Source organism: Macaca fascicularis, chromosome 4 (genome assembly GCF_037993035.2).
Source record: "Macaca fascicularis isolate 582-1 chromosome 4, T2T-MFA8v1.1".
In the NCBI taxonomy this organism is placed as follows: Eukaryota; Metazoa; Chordata; class Mammalia; order Primates; family Cercopithecidae; genus Macaca; species Macaca fascicularis.
In genome coordinates this window covers 78,951,904-78,975,073 of record NC_088378.1, presented here as the reverse complement: position 1 = coordinate 78,975,073, position 23,170 = coordinate 78,951,904, and the positions used below count along the sequence as shown (strand labels likewise).

General features: G+C 35.1%; 1 long non-coding RNA gene across 8 annotated transcripts in view; it reads right to left on the bottom strand.

Moving 5' to 3' along the window:
• LOC123572994 (uncharacterized) overlaps positions 1 to 23,170 on the bottom strand; it is a 345,306-nt gene that overhangs the window by 14,994 nt on the left and 307,142 nt on the right. For 6 of the 8 annotated variants that reach the window (XR_012433608.1, XR_012433607.1, XR_012433604.1 and 3 more), the window contains one exon: positions 8,879 to 22,007. This is a non-coding gene — a long non-coding RNA (uncharacterized lncRNA). The remainder of the gene's footprint in view (positions 1 to 8,878; positions 22,008 to 23,170) is intronic. The other 2 variants (XR_012433609.1, XR_012433606.1) reach the window with 2 other exon arrangements.

Genomic DNA, 23,170 nt, shown 5'->3' with positions numbered 1-23,170 from the left:
TTACCATACTCTGACCATACACATGCACTAGGCTTTAAATATTTTTCCATGTACCAATTACTCTCAGAATTCTGTACGCCCAAATATTCTGAACTCCGCACTCTTATGAACATGCCAACTAAATATCACCACTTGAATACAAATTGGGCTCTCAATCGTACATATCTGAACCTAAACTCTTGATTTTCTTCTTCAGTCTTGCTTTTACTCCAGCTTTCCCTATCTCAGTGAAAAGAACATAATTTATCCAGTTACTATTTCATGATTCTTTTTCTTTCATCACTCTTGATGTATAATCTCTCGACAAGTCTACTGACACTTTCTTCAAGATAGTTGTCTAAATCTGACCACAGCTCACTACTGGCCATCACAAAAACTCTAGTAAAGACTACCCTCATTGTTCACTAAGACTACCATAATAGTTACCTAACGAGCCTCCCTGTCTTACTCCCAAATTTCTAGCCAGTTCTCTGTCATTGTGATCTTCATAAATGTTAAAACAAATCATGTTATGTACTGTGATTAAAACCATCAGATGGTTTCCCATCACTAGGGTGACCAACTTGTCTCACTGTGCCTGGCCCTTTCCTAGATTTAACATAAAAGTTCCAGGTTCTAGGAACATTATTGGTCCCAAGCAAACTGAAACAGTTAATCACCTCATCTGTAACATACATAAAATAAAATAAAAATCCCTACTATTCACTAAGTCTAAACATGATCTAGAGCCTGCCATTCTCTTGTATGTCATGTCCAATCACTCTTTGCTTTGCTCACTCTTTTCTAGCCACACTGGCCTTCCACAGTTACTCAAACATATTAACCTTGCTTCTGCCTTAAATGTTTACTGAATAATTATATGAATCTAGTAAAAAGTATTAAAGCAAAAGACAATTAGGGCCAGGCATAGTGGCTCACATCTGAATCTCAGAACTTTGGGAGGCTGAGGTGGGTGGCTTGCTTGAGGTCATGAGTTTGATACCAGCCTGGTCAACATGCAAAAAATATAAAAATGAGGCGGGCATGGTGGCGCACATCTTTAGTCCCAGCTACTTAGAAGGCTGAGGCATGAGAATTGCTTAAACCTGGGAGGCGGAGGTTGCAGTGAGCCAAGATCTCGCCACTGCACTCCAGCCTGGACAACAGAGCAGGGCTCCGTCAAATAAAATAAAATAAAATAAAATAAAAGACAGTTAGGATGGTGACATATTTTAAAAAATAATAAAAATAGAAAGAGAAATTAACCAAATTATACCAGTACAAAAAAATCAATAAATCACAAAGGAAGACAGAAATAGGAGGAAAAAAGGATAAAAAGAACTATAAAATAAAAAACAACAAAATGGAAAAAGTAAGTCCTTACTTATCAATAATTACTTTAAATGTAAATGGTTTAAATTGTCTACACAGAAGACACAGGGTGGCTAAATAGATTTTTAAAAAATCAAAATTGACCAATATGCTACCTACAAAAGCCTAATTTTAGTTTTAAGAATACACCTAGGCTTAAAGTGAAGGGATGGAAAAAGATAGTGCAGATTATGATGGTTAATTTTATGTGTTAACTTGACTGGGTTAAGAGATGCACAAAACACAGGTAGAGGGTTTTTTTTTTTTTTTTTTTTCCCCTGGGTGTGTCTGCTAGGGTGTTTTTAAAATAGATTATCATTTGAATCAGTAGACTGAGTAAAGAAGAGTTACCCTCACCAATGTGGGCAGGCCTCATCCAAGCCATTGAAGGCCCAGATGAAACAAAGGGTAAAGGAAGAGTGAATTTGCTTTATCTTCTGGAGCTGATATGTCCATATTCTCCTCCTCTTGGACATGAAAACCCCAGATTTCAGGCCTTAAGAGTACAAGGCTAATACTAGGGCTCACCCAATTCCCCTACCCTTGTTCTCATACCTTTCACCTTTGACTAAATATTGTATCATTAGATATCCTGGTTCTCAGGCCTTTAGACTCAGAGTAATTATACCACCAGGTTTTCTGGTTCTTCAACTTGTAGACAACACATTTGAGGAGTTTTTGGTGCTCATAATCACATGAATCAATTCCCATAATAAGTCTTATCTATCTATCCATCTATTTATCTATATCTAATCTATATATCTATATATATTCTATTAATTATGTTTCTCTGGAGAACTCTAATACAAAAATGATAACTGAAAGAAAGTGGAGTTGGCTATGCTTATATAGGACAAAATAGACTTTCAGTCAAAATCTTTCATAAGAGACAAAGAAAGACATTATAAATGGTTCAATTCATCAAGAGGATATAATAATTATAAATATGTATAGATTAGAAAGCAAATATGAACAGAACTGGAAGAAGAAACAGACAGTAATACTGTAATAGTAGGGAACTTAAATTCCCCCGTTTCAACAATGGATAGATCATCCAGACAGAAAATCAATAAGGAAATAACAGACTTATATAATGCTGTAACCAAGTAGACCTAACAGTCATGTACAGAACATTCTACCCAACAGCAGCAGAATACACATTTTTCTTGAATGCACACGGAACATTCTCCAGGATAAATCATATGTTAGGCCACAAATAAGTCCAACAATTTAAGAAGTTTGAAATCATATTAAATTTTTTGTTATGACCACAATCATATGAAACAAGTAACAGGAAGAAAACTGGAAAACTTACAAATGTGTGGAAATTACACTCCTGAACAACCAACACGACTGGTCAAAGATAAAAGGAAATCAAAAAGTATTTTGAGACAAATGATAATAAAAACACAGCATACCAAAATTTATGAGATGCAGCAAAATCAGTTCTAAGAAAGAAGTTTACAGCAATAAATGCCCATATTGAGAAAATATAGGCTGGTCTCGCTGGGTCATGCCTGTAATCCCAGCACTTTGGGAGGCCAAGGTGGACGAATCAGCCAAGGTCAGGAGCTTGAGATCAGCTTGGCCAACATGGTGAAACTCTGTCTCTATTAAAAATACAAAAATTAGCCAGGCCTGGTCGTGGGTGCCTGTAATCCCAGCTACTGGGGACACTGAGGCAGTAGAATATTTTGAACCCGGGAGGCAGAGGTTGCAGTGAGCTGAGATAGTACCACTACACTCCAGCCCAGGCCACAGAGTGAGATTCCATCTCAATAAGGAAAAAAAAAAAAAAAGAAGATGTCAAATTGCCTAAAAAAAGAAAAACACTAAGCACAAAGCTAGTAGAAAAAATGAAGTAATACAAATTAGAGGAGAAATAAATGAAATAGAAAATAGAAAGACAATTGAAAAAATCAACAAAACTAAGAGTTGGCATCTTAAGATAAACAAAACTGGCAAATCTTCAGCTAGGTTAACCAAAAAATAAAATAAAATAAGGAAGACTAAAATAAATAAAACCATACATGAAGGAGGAGACAATGCAACTGATACCACAGAAATACAAAAGATCATGAGACTACTGTGAACAATTATACACTAACAAATTAGATAACCTAGAAGAAATGGATACATTGCTAGACAAACACAACCTACCAAGACTGAATTATGAAGAAATGGAGAGTCTAAACAGATCAATAATAAGTAATGAGATTGAATCAGTAATCAGAAACTCCCCAACAAGGAAAAGTCCAGAGCCAAATGACTTCATGGGTGAATTGTACCAAACTTTTAAAGAATAACTAATACCAATGCTTCTCAAAACTTCCAAAAATTGAAAAAGAGTCAACATTTCTAAACTCATTTTACAAAACCAGTATTATCCTCATACTAAAGCCCATAAGGACACCACAAGAAAAGAAAATGAATACAGATATAAAAATCCTCAATTAAAAAACCTAACAAATTGATTTCAATAGCACATTTAAAGTATTCATTTATTACAATGAAGTGGAATTTATCCCAGGGATGCAAGGATGGTTCTATAAATGCAAATCAATAAATTTGCTATACCACCTTAACAGAATAGAAAATAATTTCATTCTGTTATTAATAATAATAATGAAATATTATTTCAATAGTTGCAGAGAAAGCATTTGACAAAATTCAATATTTATTCATGATTTAAAAAAAAAACTTTTAAATTAGATGTAGAAGAAATCTGCTTCAACATAATAAGGTCCATAGATGACAAACCCACAGTTAACATCATATTCAATGATGAAATGCTGAAAGCTTTCTCTCTAAGATTAGGAACAGCACAGTGGTGCCCAGCCTTACCACTAATATTAAATATATGACTGGAAGTTCCAGCCAGAGGGATTAAGAAAGAAAAAGAAATAAAATGTATCCAAATGGGAAATAAAGAATTAAAACTATTTATTTGCAAATGATATGACCTTTTATATAAAAAATTCCAAAAGACTCCACAGAAACCTGCGAGAATTAATAAGTAAATTTAGTAAAGATGTAGGATACAAAATCAACATACAAAAATCAGTTGTGTTCCTACACACTAACAATGAACTCTTCAAAAAGTAAATTAGGAAAACAACCCCATTCACAATAGCATCAGAAAGAATAAAATAGTCAGGAAAAAATTTAATCAAGGAAGTAAAAGATCTGTATATCCACTCAAAACTATAAGACATTAATGAAAGAAACTGAAGAAAACACAAGTAAATGAAAACTCATGTTCATAGATTAGAAGTAATATTATTAAGACGTCCATACTACCTAAAGCTATCTATAGATTCAATGTAATCAAAATTTCAAAGACATTTTTCACAGAAATAGAAAAAACAGTCCTAAAATTCATATGGAATCACAAAAGACCTCAAATAGCCAAAGCAATCCTGATAAAGAAGAACAAAGCTAGAGCCATCACATTTCCTGATTTCAAATTATATTACCAAGTTATAGTAATCAAAACAGCATGGTATTGGCATGACAACAGACATAGCCCAATGGAATGGAATATAGAGCCCAGAAATAAACAAGGGTGCTAAGAACACATAATAGGGAAAGGACAGTTTCTTCAATAACTAGTATTGGAAAAACTGAATATTGACATGCAAAAGAATGAAATGGGACCCATATCTTATCCCATCCACAAAAATTAACTCAAAATGAATTAAAGACTTAAATCTCAGACCTGAAATCACAAAATTCCTAGAAGAAAATACAGATGGTCCATGACTTACCATGATTTTTTAAATTGGTGATGTGTTAAATGCATTTCCAACTTACCTTATTTTCAACTTATGATGGGTTTATTGGAACATATCCCATTATAAGTCAAGGAGCATCTGTATAGGAAAAAAGCTTCTTGACGTTGGTCTTGGCAAGTATTTTTTTCAATATGACCACAAAAGCACAAACAACAAAAAATAAACGGGTAAAAATAAACAAAACTAGCCAAAAGTTAAAAAGCAAAAATAAATGAGTGGGACTATATAAAAAGATCCAGTACAAAAAAGGTAGCAATCGACGAAATTGAAAGGCAACCTATGGAATGGGAGACAATATTTACAAACCATATATCTAATAATGGGTTAAGATACAAAAATGTATAAGAGTTATACAACTTAATAGCAAAAAAATAATAATAGCCATATTTTTTAAAATGGGCAAAGGATCGGAATAGACTTTTTTCAAAGAAGATATATTAATACAACTGGTCAACAGGTATATGAAAAGGTGCTCAACATCACTAATTATCAGGGAAATGCAAATCAAAAGCACAATGATATATTACCTCATACACGTTGGAATAGCTATTACAAAAAAGAAATGTGTTGGCAGGAATATGGGAATCCTAGCACATTGTTAGAAGGAATGTGAACTGGTTTAGTCCTTATGGAAAACAGTATGGCGTTTTCTCAAAAAATCAGATAGAACTACCATATGATCCAGAAATTTCACTTCTGGATATATATCCAAAGGAAATAAATCAGTATCTCAAAGAGATATCTGCACTCCCATGTTCATTGCAACATTAATCACAAAAGCCAAGATATGGAATCAACCAAAGTGTCTGCCAATGGATGAATAGATTATTTAAATATGGTAAATACACATAATGAACTATTATTTAGCCATAAAAAAGAAAGAAATCCTGCTATTTGAAACAACATTGATGAACCTGGAGGACATTGTGCTTAATGAAATAACTCACACAGAAAAAGCTACTTTATAAATTCACATATATGGTATCTAAACAATTTGAATCCATGGAAGTGGAATGGTGGTTGCCAAGGTTGGATGGATAGATGTTAATCAAAGTATACAAACTTTCAGTTATAAGATGAGTAAGTTCTGAAGGTGTAATCTATAGTATGCTGACTGTAGTTAAAAATACTCTTATTATGGACCTGAAATTTCCTAAGAGAATAGATCTTTAACTGTTTTCACCACACACAAACACACACACAACACAAATGGTAATGTGAGGTGTTGGATGTGTTAATTATGTTGGTTGTGGTAATCATTTCACAAGGTATACGTAAATCGTCACATTGTATGCCTTAAATATACCCAAAGTTTATTTGTCAAAAAGGAAAACAATGGGTACATATGTGGAAAATGAGAATTATTTCTATTCACTTAATATGGAAACATTTATTTGTTTGGATAATTTCTATTACCAGTCTTGTCCCAATACTATTTGAGTTTTTGGCCCCTGTTCCAATCTGCTAAGAAGCTCAGGTTATGGAGACTTGCTGTATTATATACATTAAATTCAGGAAGATAGGAGGTCTAAGCCTCCTTGGCATCCAGTTACTAAGCAGTTATGAAAGCTCTTGATTGGCCAAGAGAGTATGAGTAGAAAGGGAACTAGATTTTTTGTTTGTGTCAGGAAATGTGGGTCCTAGTTTTGGCTTTGTCACAGCCTAATTATACGCTCTTCAATTAATCACTTAATCTTGGGCATTAGGTTTGGGACTTGTTTCCTTGGTGGTGGTGGTGGTGGTGGTTTAATTTGTAAAATAAATAAGCTGGATCATATTGTCTCTTTAGTGTCTCTCAGCTTTACAATTTTTTTTTTTTTTTTTTTTTTTGAGACAGAGTCTCACTCTGTTGTCCAGGCTGGAGTGCAGTGGTGAGATCTCGGCTCACTGCAACCTTCGCCTCCCGGGTTGAAGCAATTCTCCTGCCTCAGCCTCCTGAGTAGCTGGGACCAGAGGTGCACGCTATCACACTCAGCTAATTTTTCTATTTTTAGTAGAGACGGGGTTTCACCATGTTGGTCAGGATGGTCTTGACCTCGTGATCTGACCGCCTGGGGCCTCACAAAGTGCTGGGATTACAGGCGTGAGCTCCCGGCCAGCTTCACAATTTTTCAATGATTGATTCTCCTTTGCTTTTTCCTATGTTGCATGCACATTCGTAATTTCCAGATCCAGAAGTGATAAGCGCACAATATATGCGAACCTGATCAACTAGGGCTGCTACAAATGAGAGAAAAATAATGCTTGCTATATGTGGCCTCTCCCACCAAGCCTAGGCAGCGTGTTTTGAATGATGTTAAACAGAATTTTTTCAGTGAGATGTAGACTGGGGCAGGGTGCGGTGGCTCATGCTTGTAATCCCAGAACTTAGGGAGGCCAAGTAGAGTGGATCACTTGAGGCCAGGAGTTCAAGAACAGCCTGACCAACATGGCGAAACTCCATCTCTACTAAAAATACAAAAATTAGCTGGGTGTGGTGGTGCATGCCTGTAATCCCAGCTACTCTGGAGGCTGAGGCACATGAATCACTTAAACCTGGGAGGCAGAGATTGCAGTGAGCTGAGATGGCACCACTGCACTCCAGCCTGGGCAACAGAGCAAGGCTCTGTCTCAAAAAAAAGAAAAAAAGAAAGAGAGAGAGAGAGAGATGTAGACTGGTTCAAATTCTCCATGTCATCAATCTTTTAGCACTTCCTTGGGGTTCTGTTTCACTGTCACTGTTGAGCAATTTTTTGGATAGTGGCATAAAGTTTCTTTTGCTCAATTTCCTCCTATTTCTTTTCATTATTCCCTTTTGGATCAGACAACGTTCTCCTTCCCATCTTGGTGCTTACAATCTTCAAATATTTTGTAGTAATATGCCCTGCCCTAGTGGCATTCTAAGCTAATTTCAAACCCCTAGAGCTTCACGGAAGTTCTGTTGCTTACGTTTTTCCAGAGAGGTAGAATGTAAATCAGGTTATTAGTATTTCAAATCTAGCTTTATGATACCATGTTTAAAGTTCCATTTTTTTGTTTTAAATAGAATAAATCCCCTCACATATTCCATTTCTAAATGGCAAAAATGCTAAGAAAACAGAAAAGTCATACCTCCTGCTGTGTCATTTCACTGCAGAATGGAAAGGAACTGTCACCTGAAAAGTTCAGTTAGCTGCTCAGATAATTTAACCCAAATTACATTTTTCTTTTTATTTCACATTATGCATATTCTAATTTCACCTTCACTATGAACTGTGCTTATTTTTATGTTCCCTGAAGTATAATTTTCCTTGCTGTTTAATGTTAGCACATTCCCTTTTTTCCTAAGTACTTAGTTTGACTTTCTAAGGTATTTCATTTCATTTCATTTTACTCATTTAATAAACTCAGTCCAATTATTTGTATAAGATTCATTCTTTTCTCTCATTGCTGTGAAGGATCCATGATAGTTTTCTGTCATCAGCAAATTTTATGAATCTATATCCTACCTGTTTTATTTTTCAAGGAGATAATAATTCTAGGTATTACTATAGCATCTTTCATTTTATAACTCTCAGTGCTTAAAAAATTATCCAATTGGTATTTATATAGTAGCTACTGGAAAAAGTAAGTGGCGGTATACATTTTATAAATATTTAGCTATTGGGATTATAACCAATTCTATCAAGTAATTGAAGGTAAATTACTCTCCTTTCTTGGAATGGTTAATCTGGTTTCAGCATGGCCCATCCATGACACAGTCATGAGTATCTTACCATTTGGGCTTCTTCTGCTGTATCTGTGTGTCAGGGATCTTCAAATAGTTATATGTTTCAGTCGGCCACTTTTCAGGCCAGAGGTGGTTTCTGAGAGTACCTGGAACATAGAACATAATAAATGTTAATTTCCCATCTATTCTGAGTAAAGACTAAAATGCATCCTGTCTCTTAGGACTGATCATTTTTGGTAGAATTATACAAATCATATGCAACATAAAAGGTCATGGGATAAGGATAAATTCCTTATGCTACGCTACTGTATATGATAATGAGTGCTGCTCATTCTGTTTGTGTTCAATCCAGTGGGGGAACAAAAAATGTACACAAATGATTAAAATCCAGTGGGAGAGTTGGTTCTAACGGTGCAAGTAGAGTGAAAAGTAAATCACTACAGATAAAATCATAAATTGCACCTCAGAAACTCAAGACTATTTCCAAAAGAAGCTAAGATTTGAGCATTGAAGTTTGCATTCCAGAGAGGGAGAACAATATGAGTAAAATCAGTTCTGAACGACTGATGTATACCATCTGAGTAAAGTCAAGGATGGTTTCTAGCAAGAAAACAAAAGCCTCCTAGGCTAGTGACTATAAGCATTTTAATTATACATATGCTTTTGAATCAAAGAAAAATTTAAACATCTAGAACAAAAAAACGTGGCAGTTGTAGAATTTTCAAAACTTCTGTTATTCATAAGTGAAATTTTCTTCCCCGTGTTTCTTTTTTCTATTCCCCTGCCAATTAATTCAGGCTCTCATCATCCCTATTTCAAATACCCAGGTAAATATTCTAATTAAGTTCAGTTTGAGAGAAGTGACTCTCTCCCCAATTTTTTCAGCTGTTCAAGGCCCAGAAAACTGAGCTGTACTGTTATGTGAAGAGTATTTGAGTGAGAGTAGTTTCTTTGAAAACGGAATGGCTCGGAAATGTATATGTCAGACTGACATGTTCCTCAGAAGGACAGTAGCAGATGATGACCACTGAAATTTGGACGTGGATGAAAATACGAAAGGCTTTTTCCATTAATCATTGCTGCGTAAGAAGCCACCTCAAACTTAGTGACGTAAAACAACCATTTATTATGTTCACATCTTCTATGAGTCAGAAATTCAGGTAGGATGCTATAGGAACAGCTTCTTTCTATTACATTATGTTTGAAGTCTCAGTCGGGAAGACATGGTGCCTGAGAATAATGCAATGGCTAGGGGCTGGAATTCTCTGAAGGCTTTTCACTCACATGACTTGCAGTTGATGCTGGCTATGGGCTGGGACTTCATCTAGGTCTGCCGGTCACAATACCTACACATGACTTCTCTGTGTGGCTACTTGAGCTTTCTCACTTACTATTTTTTTGGTTTTTTTTTTTTTTTTTTTTGAGATGGAGTCTCGCGCTGTTGCCCAGGCAGGAGTGCAGTGGCGCCATCTCTGCTCACTGCAAGCTCCGCCTCCTGAGTTCACGTCATTCTCCTGCCTCAGCCTCCCGAGTAGCTGGGACTACAGGCGCCCACCACCACGCCCAGCTAATTTTTTGTATTTTTAGTAGAGACGGGGTTTCACCATGTTAGCCAAGATGGTCTTGATCTTCTGACCTCGTGATCTGCACACCTCGGCCTCCCAAAGTACTGGGATTACAGGCGTGAGCCACCGCGCCCGGCCTCTCACTTACTATTTTAATGAAAAAAAATACTTAAAGGAAAATGAACATGAGTAAATGTTTATATAATTTAGCATATAGGAAAAAGAAAAGGTTAATACGCATAATTTTTTTAAGATTCTTAAAAATTAGTGAGAAAGTGATGAATACCAGATAGAAATTAAAGTGCATTAAGAAAACAAAAATTACAAATAGCTAACAAGTGCATGAAAAAAATATTAATTTCCCAATCACATAAAGAAATGCAAGTAAAATTAAAACTAAGGTAACTTTTTTTCACCTTATCAGATTGGCAAAGATGATGTTTTGGAGGATATCTTCGGTTATCAAGAGTGTGAAGAAAAAGAAACTGATAGTACTGATAGTGAGAGAGCAAACTTACATACATTTTTTGGAGGACAGTCTGGAAAATGCAAAATAATTTAAATTGTGCATATGCTTTATCAGAACTTTAATTTCTAGGAACTTATCTTCAGGAAATTCTTAAACAAGTACAAAAATGCATATAAAATGTCATTCAAAATAGCATGGTTTATAATTAATAGCAAAAAATTTACATATAATTACATATTAATTATGAATTAGAGCATAGTTTATAATTAATAGTAAAAAATTACAAATGATCTATCTTAGAAAAAATTAAGAATTGGTTAAATGGAAATGAGAATTGTAATAAATATAGTCATTAAAATAACTCTGTAATTTATTTTTATTGACATAATAAGATGTTGAAGATGATAATAATGGACCAGGGAAAACAAGCATACAAAACATCATGAACTATATTATTTTTATTTTATTTATTTATTTATTTATTTATTTATTTATTTGAGACCGGGTCTCGCTTTATTGTTTATTTGAGACCGGGTCTCTCTTTATTGCCCAGGCTGGATTGCAGTGGTGCAATCACAGCTCATGGCAGCCTCAAGCTATCCTGGGCACAAGCGATCCTCACACTTCTGCCTCCTGAGTAGCTGTGACAACAGGGATGTGCCACCACGATAGGCTAATTTTTGTATTTTCTGTAGAGATGGAGTTTCACCAAGTTGGCCTCAAACTCCCAGGCTCAAGCAATCCACCCACTTCAGCCTCCCAAAGCACTGAGATTAAAGGCATGAACCACCACACCCAACCTTAATTTTTGTTAATTTTTTAATAGAAAAAGGTGCATATGTTTAAATGCATAAAAACTAAAATATCCAGAATAACAGCTTCAACCAAGAAATGCACATTTGGGAAAATGTCTACATTTAAGTGTGATATATAAAGAAAGGCAGACATTTATTCATTTGTTGAATGCTTGCTTTGTTGCAGATAATTTTTCTGGGTGCTGGAAACAGGAAATGAAGAAAGCAGATAGAGCCATGACTTGAAAAGCAGAGTGTGGGTGTGACCACACAGGATCTCCTCTCTAACCCTTCAAAGATAATTTGTTTTTCCAGAATTTTTTTTTTTTTTTTTGGCTCTTCGATGGGAATTCAGAAAATTGGCAGGAGAGGAAATGGAGAAGGATTAAGGAATGGTAGGTAAGTTCATTACATATTGAAAACTAGGAACAGAAAATATTGGCTATAGAACTAATAGTCCTTGGAGCACAAAGGAATTTGTTTTCATGGTTCTGTGAAAAGAGGCCATGAAAAAAAAAAATAGAGTTTGTGTTGACAGAGGATGGAAAAGGAAATTTAAAAAAGATATTCAGAAGGATTGTTGGTGATTTTGTGTGCCTTTTATAAAGTAAATTAGTAAATGAAGTAAAGGATTTGTATTTATTTGAAATTACCTCTGTTTCTACTGCCTGGTTTATAAGCACTAGAATGGAGAGAGTGCAAAAGTAGGAAATTTCAACCTAGTCAGAAAGTCAGTGAAGCCTCACTGAGATTATGGTGTCTAAACTCAGATTTAGAGATAAGTATCTAGAGAAGAGCAGAGATCCCAGGGAGAGGAACAGCATTTTAAAAACCCAGAGAGAAAGCCTCTAAAGTACCTTAAATCAAATCAAATAAATCTAGTCTGCTGAAAGAAGCTGTGGTTTAGGAAGTATGCAGGACATTATACATACCTTAGAGACATGGATTTTAGCACAGTGTGTGAATTAGACTGAAGGCCATAAGGTCCAGGCCTGGTAAAGGACCTGGAACTGAGCTTTCTGGAAAAGAAAAAACTTAAGAGCTAAACAAGTATTTTTCCATCTTTGCATAGAGACCAAACAAAGACATAGTCTGTGTTCATGAATTGCAAAACTTAATATTGCTAAGATGTCAGTTCTTCCCAATTTAATATATAGATTAAATGCAATCTCAATAAAAATCCCATTAAGCTATTTTGTAAATACTAACAAATTGATTCAAAAGTTTATATAGAAAGGCAAAAGACCTAGAATAGCTAATATAATACTGAAGAAGCACAAAACAATTGTAGTGCTCACACTTCACTGTCTCAAGATTTACTAAAAAACTGTGATGATCAAGATTATGGTACTACCTAAAGAATGGGCACATAGATCAATGGAACAGGGAGTCCATAAACAGACCCTCGCAAATATAATAAATTAATTTTTGACAAAGATAAAAAAGGAACTGAATGGAGAAGGAATTGTATTTTTCAACAAATGGCTGGAATATTTGAACACCCATATGCAAAACAATAAACTCAGATGCAGGCCTTATACTTTTTACAAAAATTAACTAAAAACAGATCATAAATGTAAATGTAAAATGCAAACTGGAACACTTCTTGAAGCAAACAGGAGAAAATCTACATAACCTTGAGTTTAGTGATAAGTTTTTAATTGGACACTAAAAGCATGATCCGTGAAAGAAAAAAAATTGGTAAATTGGACTTCATAAAAATGTAAAAATGTTTTTAGCTTAAGAGAACTACATTGCAGAGTCAAAAGATGTCATAGTCTGTTCAGGCTGCTATAACAAAATACCAGAAACTGGGTAGCTTAGAAACAACAAAAATTTATTTCTTACAGTTCTGAAGGCTGGGAAGTCCAAGGTCAAGGTCTAGCAAATTTGGGTCGGTGAAGATCTTCCTCCTCATAGATGGCGACTTCTTGCTATGTTCTCACATGATGGGAAAGGCCAGATAGCTCTCCGCAGCCTCTTATATAACGGCACAAATACCATTTGAGGGCCCTTAAGATCTGTAAGATCTTACGAAGATCATCTCTCAAAGGCCTTGGCTCTTAATACCATCACCTTGGGAGTTAGGATCTAAATATATGAACTCTGGGGGGATACAAATATTCATACAGAAGCAAAATACAATCCAAGAAATGGGAGAAAATATCTGCAAATCATATATTTGGTAAAAGATTAGTATCTAGAATACAAAAAGATTTTCTACAACTCAACAACAGAAAACCAAAAGGATATTTTTAAATGGGTAAAGGATTTGAATAGACATTTCTCCAAAGAAGACATACACATGACCAATTCACCAATAACTGCATGAAAAGATATTTAACATCATCAATCATTAGGGAAATGCCAATTGAAACCACAATGAGATATAACCTCATACCCATTAGGATGGTTGTTTTGAAATAAATTCCCAGAAAATTGGTGAGGATGGAGAGAAACTGGAACTTTTCTGCACAGTTGGCAGAAAAGCAAAATGGTGCAGTCACTGTGAAAAACAGTATGAAAGTTCCTGCCAGGCGTGGTGGCTCACGCCTGTAATCCCAGCACTTTGGGAGGCCGAGGCGGGAGGATCACGAGGTCGGGACTTTGAGGCCAGCCTGGCCAACATGGTGAAACCTCATCTCTACTAAAAATACAAAGCAAAATTAGCCAGGCATGGTGGCTCATGCCTGTAGTCTCAGCTACTTGGAAGGCTGGAGGCAAGAAAATTGCTTGAACCCAGGAGGCGGAGGTTGCAGTGAGCTGAGATTGCACCACTGCACTCCAGCCTGGGCGACAGAGCAAGACTCTGTCTCAAAAAAAAAGAGAAAAAAATGAAAAAGAAATTAAAAACAGTATGGAAGTTCCTCAAAGAATTAAAAATAGAACTATCATATGATCCAACAGTTCAACCTCTCGGTGTGTTCCTAGTAATGTTATTCACAATAATCAAAGAGTATAAACAACCCAATTGTCTACTGACAGATGAATGGATAAACAAATTTTTTTACAAAGGTGAACAGTCTTATCACACAATCCAGCAATTGCTCTCCAAAGGTACTTACTCAGTTGATTTTTAAAACTATATACACATGGAGACTGTAAAAGCTACAACCTCTGATTTAGCGACAGACACCTTGCCTGGGCCATGAGTAAAAAGAATCATTCTCAACGCAACAGGATCCAAGCCTTTATCTTGCATGAGGGTGCAACCCAACTTCACAATATCCATACGGTTCAAAAACCTTGAACAAGAAGCTAGTATTAAACATAGTGCCAAACTGGGTGATCCAATAGGGTCCTGGTAACATTGAAATTGCAACACAGGGATTTGCAAAATCTGAGGAATGTCCAGGTCTTTGGGGAAAAATCTCCCACTGGAGACAAGCACAGCAAAAGCCAGAATGAGATACTTCATACTCAGGAAATAGAGATCAAAGAGATTCAAAAGACCTTTTCAAATAAGTAGGTTTAAAATATTCAGAGAGATCAAGGAAGCAAGAGAATCCATCAAGAATAAGGATTTTATGAAGGAAAAAAATTCATGTATTTGAAAAAGGACCAAATGGGGATTCTGGAAATAAAAATAGTCCTTGAAATAAAAAAAATTAACAGATAAGTTAAACAGCAGGCTACTGAAAGTTCAAACCAGATAAGAACAGAAAATTCTGCATTAATCTAACAAAAGAGACGATGACTTCAATAGTGCAGTGGCAATGAGAGTAGAAAGAAGTGGAGAAATTTAAATATTTAGAAAACAGAATCAATAAATTATTTAAGGAAAATACTTAATCCTCCCCAAAATTCATTCCTGACTTGGAAGAGAGGCACTGTGGCTGTGGTCTGAGGTGTTGCAGTAGTTCTTCACAATACCTGGCACATGGTGTTGAATGCTGCTGTCATTTCGTTTTGTTGTTGTTGTTGTTGTTGTTGTTGTTGTTGTTGTTGTTATCATTAAAGTTGATCACCAGCTGCTGAAAACTAAAGAAGGAGATGGAGAATCTCCTAATATGTTTAGGAAGCCTAGACCCTATCTTTCGTTGCATTGCCTTGTCAAAATATTTCACAGAATGGCTTAGCATGACAGAGTTGCTGTTTCTGCCACATCGCACAAAAATTGACTGAAATATGAAATAAATCAGATAGCTCAGAAAACACACATCATTGTATACAATAATGCACCAAATGATAAAAGAAGCAACCCAAATCAGCATTTGCAGAGACAGAATTATTAAATCAATGATGCTGGTACAGCAGCAGCAATAGCAACAGCAACAACACACTGTTACCTCACAATGCTGAAACAATGTAGTTAGGAAGGCATATGGAAAAAGATTTGTCACACAATTAGAGAGATGCATTTTTAAGAGTTTCTTTTAAAATATATATATAAATTTGTTTTTGTGGACAAATTCTCACCAAATAATTTTTTATGAGAATATGCAATGCTCAAAAATATTCAGTAAAATAAGTACACTCTTACACTGCTGGTGGAAGGCTAGTATGCAGAGTTTAAAAACATTGTCAGCAAGTTTTAAGCAGCCTAAGAATATTTGTACATTTTAATGTAATAATTCAACCTCTAAGAATGTACTCTAAGAAAACTGTAGAAATGGAGAAAGCTATGCATTGAAAATGGGGTTTATAAGCAAAAAGATTGAACACAATCTAAACAGTTAATCAACAAGTAGTGGTTGTAATAGATGGTCTGGTTATATTGCACTATTACACAGCCATCGAAATCTACTCATAAGTAATTTTTAATTAGTTGTACACAATTATTCTCCTTTTGTTCCCCACCTTCCTGATCCAGTACCTTCCGTTCCCTTCTCTGACCTGTTTTCTGGCAGGCTGACTACCGCAGGCTGCATCCTATGGTTTCCCTGCCTTCTGGGCTTTCAATTGGCTTTGGCCTATAAGGGTCACTGGCAGGAGATCAAAGGGTACAAAGGGGGAGAGATCAGTGGATTTTTTCCTGATCCCTCTCTGCTATTGGACAGCTTCTCCAGCAGAACCTGTGTCTCTTTAAAGCCACAGTTGCCATGAAGCTGCCCTTTCTTAGCCACATCAGTTCCTACTGAGTTTCCAAAAAACAATATGTCGGTTTTTTGCCTCTTGGGCCCTATAACTTCCTGTAGTTGCTGGCATCGGATACCCAACAACCCTCATTTGTTCCTGATCTCCAACCACAATTCCATGTGGAATCCCTTCACGAAAGTTTCTTCATTTAAACTTTCTTAGGGAATTTCATAACCAGACTGAGATGTGTGTGAATTTCTTAATTTTAAGACTGCATTGTCTGTATGACCTAGTATGAAAAGATATCCAAAATCTTGTAGAGAAACAATGAACATGTAAAGAAAAATTGATTCTGAAAATTACGAATAAGAAAGACATATTCCCTTTATCTATTTCCTGCTTTCTAAATATTTTTACAATAAACACATATTTCTTTATGATAAAGTAGTAACTCTAAAAATTAGGTAAACACATTTTATATGTATTTCTCATGTTAAAAAGTACATTAAGTTGCCTTTTTAATGATTTTCAACTGATCTTCAATTATTCAGTATTCTTTTATAGAAACATACCTAGTTTTTTGCCCACATCAGGATAAACATCTTTCCAAAAATTGTTCTTACCTCTTACTTGCAACTGAGATCTTTCTATTCTTGAAAGGAGATGATGTGAGACCCAATTTTGTTCCTACTTTTTAAGGGATAGAAACTTTTAGTATCTTTGTTTTAAAATTTCAACTTTTGTAGATATGGGTTTATCCAGGTTTGTTATATGGGTATATTGCACCCAGGTAGTGAGCTTAGTATCCAAGAGGTAGTTTTTCAACCCACACTCCTCCAGTAGGCCCCAGTGTCTCTATTTCCCATGTTTATGTCCATGTGTGCTCAATGTTTAGTTCCCACTTGTAAGTGAGAAATGCAGTATTTGGTTTTCTGTTCCTGCATGAATTTACTTAGGATTATGGCCTCTAGCTCCACCTATGTAGCTGCAAAGGACATGATTTTATTCTTTCTAATGACTATGTAGTATCCCATGGTGTATATGTACCACATTTTCTTTATGCAATCCAACTTTAGTATCTTGCCAGTAAAAATATTTTCATCAAGCATAACTGGGGCAAACTTTCCTCTACTTTAATTTTCTTTGTGTGTACAGAGTTCAATTAATGTACTTCTGGAATTTTTTAAAATTTACTTTCTCCTTGAGAAGATAGAATGACTTTTCTGATTGGAAATGTGAGAAGAACAAAATCTTCCTCACCTTCCTGTTTTCTGTTGATACCAGCCTCCAACAGAGACCATTAGCCCTCCCTTGTCTTTTCATGCTACAAGTTGTGCCAGAGTCTGTTGAGAGGAGACCTGCCCCATGTCCAGAGTTTTCCACAACTGGATGAAATCTTTCTAATTCTGGGATTCAGGTAGCAAGCCCATTCTGCTAATGGACCTAAAGCCACGTTACCCTTCTTGGCATCTGGCAGGGATAAGGATTATATTTTGGTTCATATATTTACTCTTTTGTTTTATGGCTCAAATAATTTAACAATAACTTGAGAAAGAGGAATGATATTTTTTGGTGGCCTCCTCAGAAACCCTAATAATTCATGATTCTTTCACAATCATAGGTACACATGGATAATTTTTACTCAGTAATAAAGCATTATTGTTAGTTCAAGTTTTGGTGTCCATAGCCCTAATTTTCAAGGCCAGAGGGCATCATACTATTCCTAAATGGCCCATGGTAATTTCTTGGAGAATGCAGCAGGTCAAACAACAAAGAAAGCAGAGTGCAGCTTTTTTGGGGCTCTGGAATGTCTATACATCAGGACCATAAATGCGATTATTGAGTTATACATAGGACTTTCCTTTCCTCATATCCTTTTTGCTCTAAAATGCCAAAAAATAAAATGGGCAAAATAAGTATCGGGGACTTTTATTACTCTCCTTAAAACTTTAGTTTTTACATGTCTCAGTGATGCAGCATTACAAATTAGGCAATGAGACCATCCTACTCTAACGGATATTTCTTCTTAATATTAAGATAGTATATTAGAAGCACTGTTGCATTTCTAGTTTGCTATATCTTAAGCATTAGCCATTCACATAATTTTGTAGTCTTTTATTAGTAATTCTATTAATTCCACTAGAATAGATCTTCATTTCATGAGTCATTGTGCACTCAACTTTTTTCTTAAATAAAATAATTTTAATGGAATAATTATATGTCAGTTTATATATTATCATTAAAGCTGTAATTTAATGTTATATTCACTGTGTAATCTGTTAATAAAAAATATTATGAAGGTAAGTAATTAATTCATTTATTTTAGACTCCATGAAAAATTGATATGTTTTGTTGACAATTTGCCAACAAGGGGTCAATTAGCCTGGGACACTCTTCACACCATATGGTGAACCATAATCATTCTACTTGTTTGAGAAAAATAAAATGAAATAAAACATTAATTAGTTCTACAAAACCTATTCAGTACTTACCACGTGTCAAGCACTGCACTCGTTACTCTGCCATCTTAGAGTATAGAAGGAAAGATGTATGTTAATTGAATAATCACAGAAATAATTGTTTAATTAAAAACTGTGAAAGATATCATAAATAAAAGTATATAATACATCCAGGGATGGCAGGTAAATGTAGGAAACATTGGTCGATAGCATAATGATCCTTTTGCCCCACAGCTAATAAAAAATTTCAGCCTCTAAAATTTACCTTTTGCATGTAAGTTAAACCACCACATGAAGTTACAATATTTATAATCAACTATTTCTCTAAAATTCATCAAAGGACAGTAACTTGGAGAAAACTTTGTTTTCAATGTTGCATGCTTTGTGACCCAAAAATCAGAATACCTGAACTCCATTTCTGAACCTCCCTGAATTCCTACAGGGGACTTAGGTAAGTAACTTTACCTCTATGGGCTTCTGTTGCTTTGCATGCAAAATGAAGGTGTTGGATCAGGTCACCTCAAAGACTACATCAAGCTAAAGAATTTCTTGTTCTAAAACCTGAGAGACATACTCTCAATTACTATAAAGTAAGCCTATACCTGTAGAGGTTACGTGTCATACAGAAGCTACAGGAATATTGGCATTAAATTTTGATGAAGGATCCCTTTAGTCCTTTACCAAAATAATCCATAACTGTGTAGAACTAATACATGAAATGAAAATAGAATTTGCTTTGGCTTTGAATATAGCAACTGATTATCCTGAAATGTAGTTTCCCAAGGGTATGTCTATTCCCTAATGGAAGTTGGTATGGAATATACTAAAAAAATTACTAGAAGATAAATTAATCTGTATAAGGTAGTAGCCACCTCAGAAAGCTTTTCTCTTTGCTCAATATAATGTAAGTCCACCTGCTATACACATTTCTAGAAATGCTCCATTTCTCCCAAACACACAGAGCATTGATAATTACCTGCTTAATAGTGTCTTTCTTCTCCACCAGACACAATATCCCATTTACTGCTGTATGATTTAGTTTTTGTTACAGTAACAAAAAATCAAACTTCTGGGAGTCTTAGAATAACAAATTTATTTCTTGTTAAGATTTTATGTCAACCCAACATTCAGCTGGCTTGACTAATTATGACACCAGGCTTCTGGTTGAGTTCAGATCTTCTCCACATAGTTTTCATTCTGGAACTAAGACTACAGAAACAGTGATTGCATGAGGAATGGTATTTTGGCAAATGGCAATAATGCAAGAGGAAAGAGAAACTCATGACACTTCTTAAGCCTCATTTAAGAATAATCACACTGTCTCGTCTTCACACATTTCACTAGTCAAAGCAATCCCATGAACAAGCCCAAAATCAATGAGGGTGAAATATATTCTGCCCATTCTGCTGGGGACAGGAATATAATCTGTTGAACAGTAATAAAGCCTAGAATAGCTGCCCTTCACACACTATGGTACATGGTACATAGTGGATGCCTACTTTTTTTTTTTTTTGGAAGAATTTATAAAATTTGATAACATGTCATTTATTTTCCATGGTCATTTGTCTGTCTTTGAAATATAAATGTTCTTTTCCCCTCGTATGACAATAGTAATTGATAACCTTAATTTTTCCCCAATTCAGCATAGATCGGGGAAGAGTTTACCATTATATCTCCAGTTCCTAGTTCAGTAGCTTTCACATAATCAATGTTCAATAAATATTTTTAGATAAATGAATAAATAATGACTCCATTAGCCAAATATTATCTACTTTTTTAAACAAATAAAATAAAGCTAAGGTTGAGATCTAGTAAGTGATTAATCCTAGGGCACTCTAGCATCACTTTCTATATAAATCTAGTGAGTCATTACGCCCTTTTGTGAACTCTATTTAAAATTTATGATATGATGGTTGGAAATAGTTTTCGAAGTTAAATATGCCCTACTGAGATTACAAGGGCATCATGAAAATAGCCTTTTAGGCCTATAAATTTCATCCTCATGCTTTAAGGATGATTGTCATTATCTTAAAAATTAATATTTAATATCTTATGGGAGTATTGTACTTTGATGTGTTAGTCTTTACTGTTCATTAAAAATACTTTCCATGTACCTATTAGGCTCAAGCTTTTGTTTGGTATACAAAAAAATTTAAAAAAAAAAAAAACAGTTTCTGTTTTTCAAGGTTTGTTATCTGGTTGAGCAGATATGTTATGTTTTGAAATAGCTACAGCAATATCTGATGAGCACCAAATGAGGAAAACAATACTGTTGGAATTCAGAGAAGAGAGAGAACTTCCCACAAGTGCAATCAGGAAAATCTCATGGAAGAAGTAGGATTTGAGTGAACCTTAGAAAATGAGTATGATTTTCGTAACTGATTTAGAGAGGGAAGGTATTTCAGGGAGAAAATATAATAAATATAAAAGGTAAAAGCTATAATCAAGCAATATTTAGAAAGCCAGAGTAAAAGCTACATTAGTCCCCTGCTTACATTCCAACAGCCCCAGGGGATGGCTGAAAATTTGAATGGTACCCAACTCTATATATACTATGTTTTTTCCTATATCTTCATACCTTTAATAAAGTTTAATTTACATATTAGGCACAGTAAGAGATTAGCAACAATAACTAATAATAAAATTGGACAATTATAACAACATACTAAAATAAAAGTTGTGGCAACATGGTCTTTCTCTTTCTCAAAATATTTTATTGTACTGTAGATCTTTACAACATCAGCAAATGATATTTTTCCTTTCCGTACTAAGTCAAGAGCTTTTACCTTTTTACTTAAAGGAAGAAGTTGATGGCTTCTCTTTGGCATATCTGAATTTCCAGCATCACTACTCTTGCACTTTGGAGCCCCTTTTAAGTAAAATAAGGGTTATTTAAATACAAACATAGTAACACTGATCTGATAACTGAGACAGCTACTAAGTGACTGATAGGTGGGCAGGGTATACAGCATGAATATGTTGGACAAGTGTTCATGGCCTAGGCAAGTCAGAGCAGGACAGCGTGAGATTTTATCATGCTATTTAGGATAGCCGCAATTTGAAACTTCTATGCAATATTTTTAGACAATGGTTGACTGCGGGGTAATTGAAACTATGGAAACAAGAATTGTAGATAAGGAGGGACTACTGTATATGTAGGAAAATAACTATATATAAGGCTTGGTAACTAGATAGAGAACATACTGTGGATGAAGACATAAAATGGTGAACTAAGCAATCTCAATTTATTGTTGTGAGCATTGTAGAGTTATTAAAATTTTTTACTAGAGAAGATATCATAGTGAAAGTATACTTTTAGGATAATTAATTTGGCAGTAGTACAAATAATGGATTTGAGAAGTATCATATAGGCAATTTAGGAGAATTTTTCAATTATCAAGGCATGAAATAATTACTTCTAAATGAAGGTGGATGACTGTGGTGCTGTAAAGGACAACATACTGAGTACCAAGTCAAATGCACTGCAGTGAAAACAAAGAGCAGCCTGGTCAGGGTTTATTTAGTTCATGGCCCCAGAATTCTGATCAGGGAAGACTAGGACCAGAATAATAAAAAAACATCAAGTTGGATTAAAGGCTGGAATCTGAAAATGAAATAAAGATCAAGGTCACTGATTACCACAGATACGGGCGTGATTCCCAAAGGCAAACAAATTCAGGAGACACAGCTCATAGGCAGGATATGAGTATCAGTAGCCAAACCAATAGACTGTCAAGATTGTAGATTTTAGAATAGAGAGGGCATAAATTCATTTATAACACAGCTAGTGTTGAACAAAATGTATTAAGTGAGTATATTGGACCAAATGTTGGCCCTAACCTAAGATAATTTTTCTCATTATGTAGTAGGGACAATTCAAAGTGGTGTTTGCAGAAACAATGGAATAGTCGTGTTTTCTTATTGTCACACATTTCACATTGAACATAGACAGTCCATAAATCTGAGCACCGGTACTGGAAGCAGAAGGAACAAGGGAATGAGGAATTACTTCAGGGAGGTGAAACTTAAAAC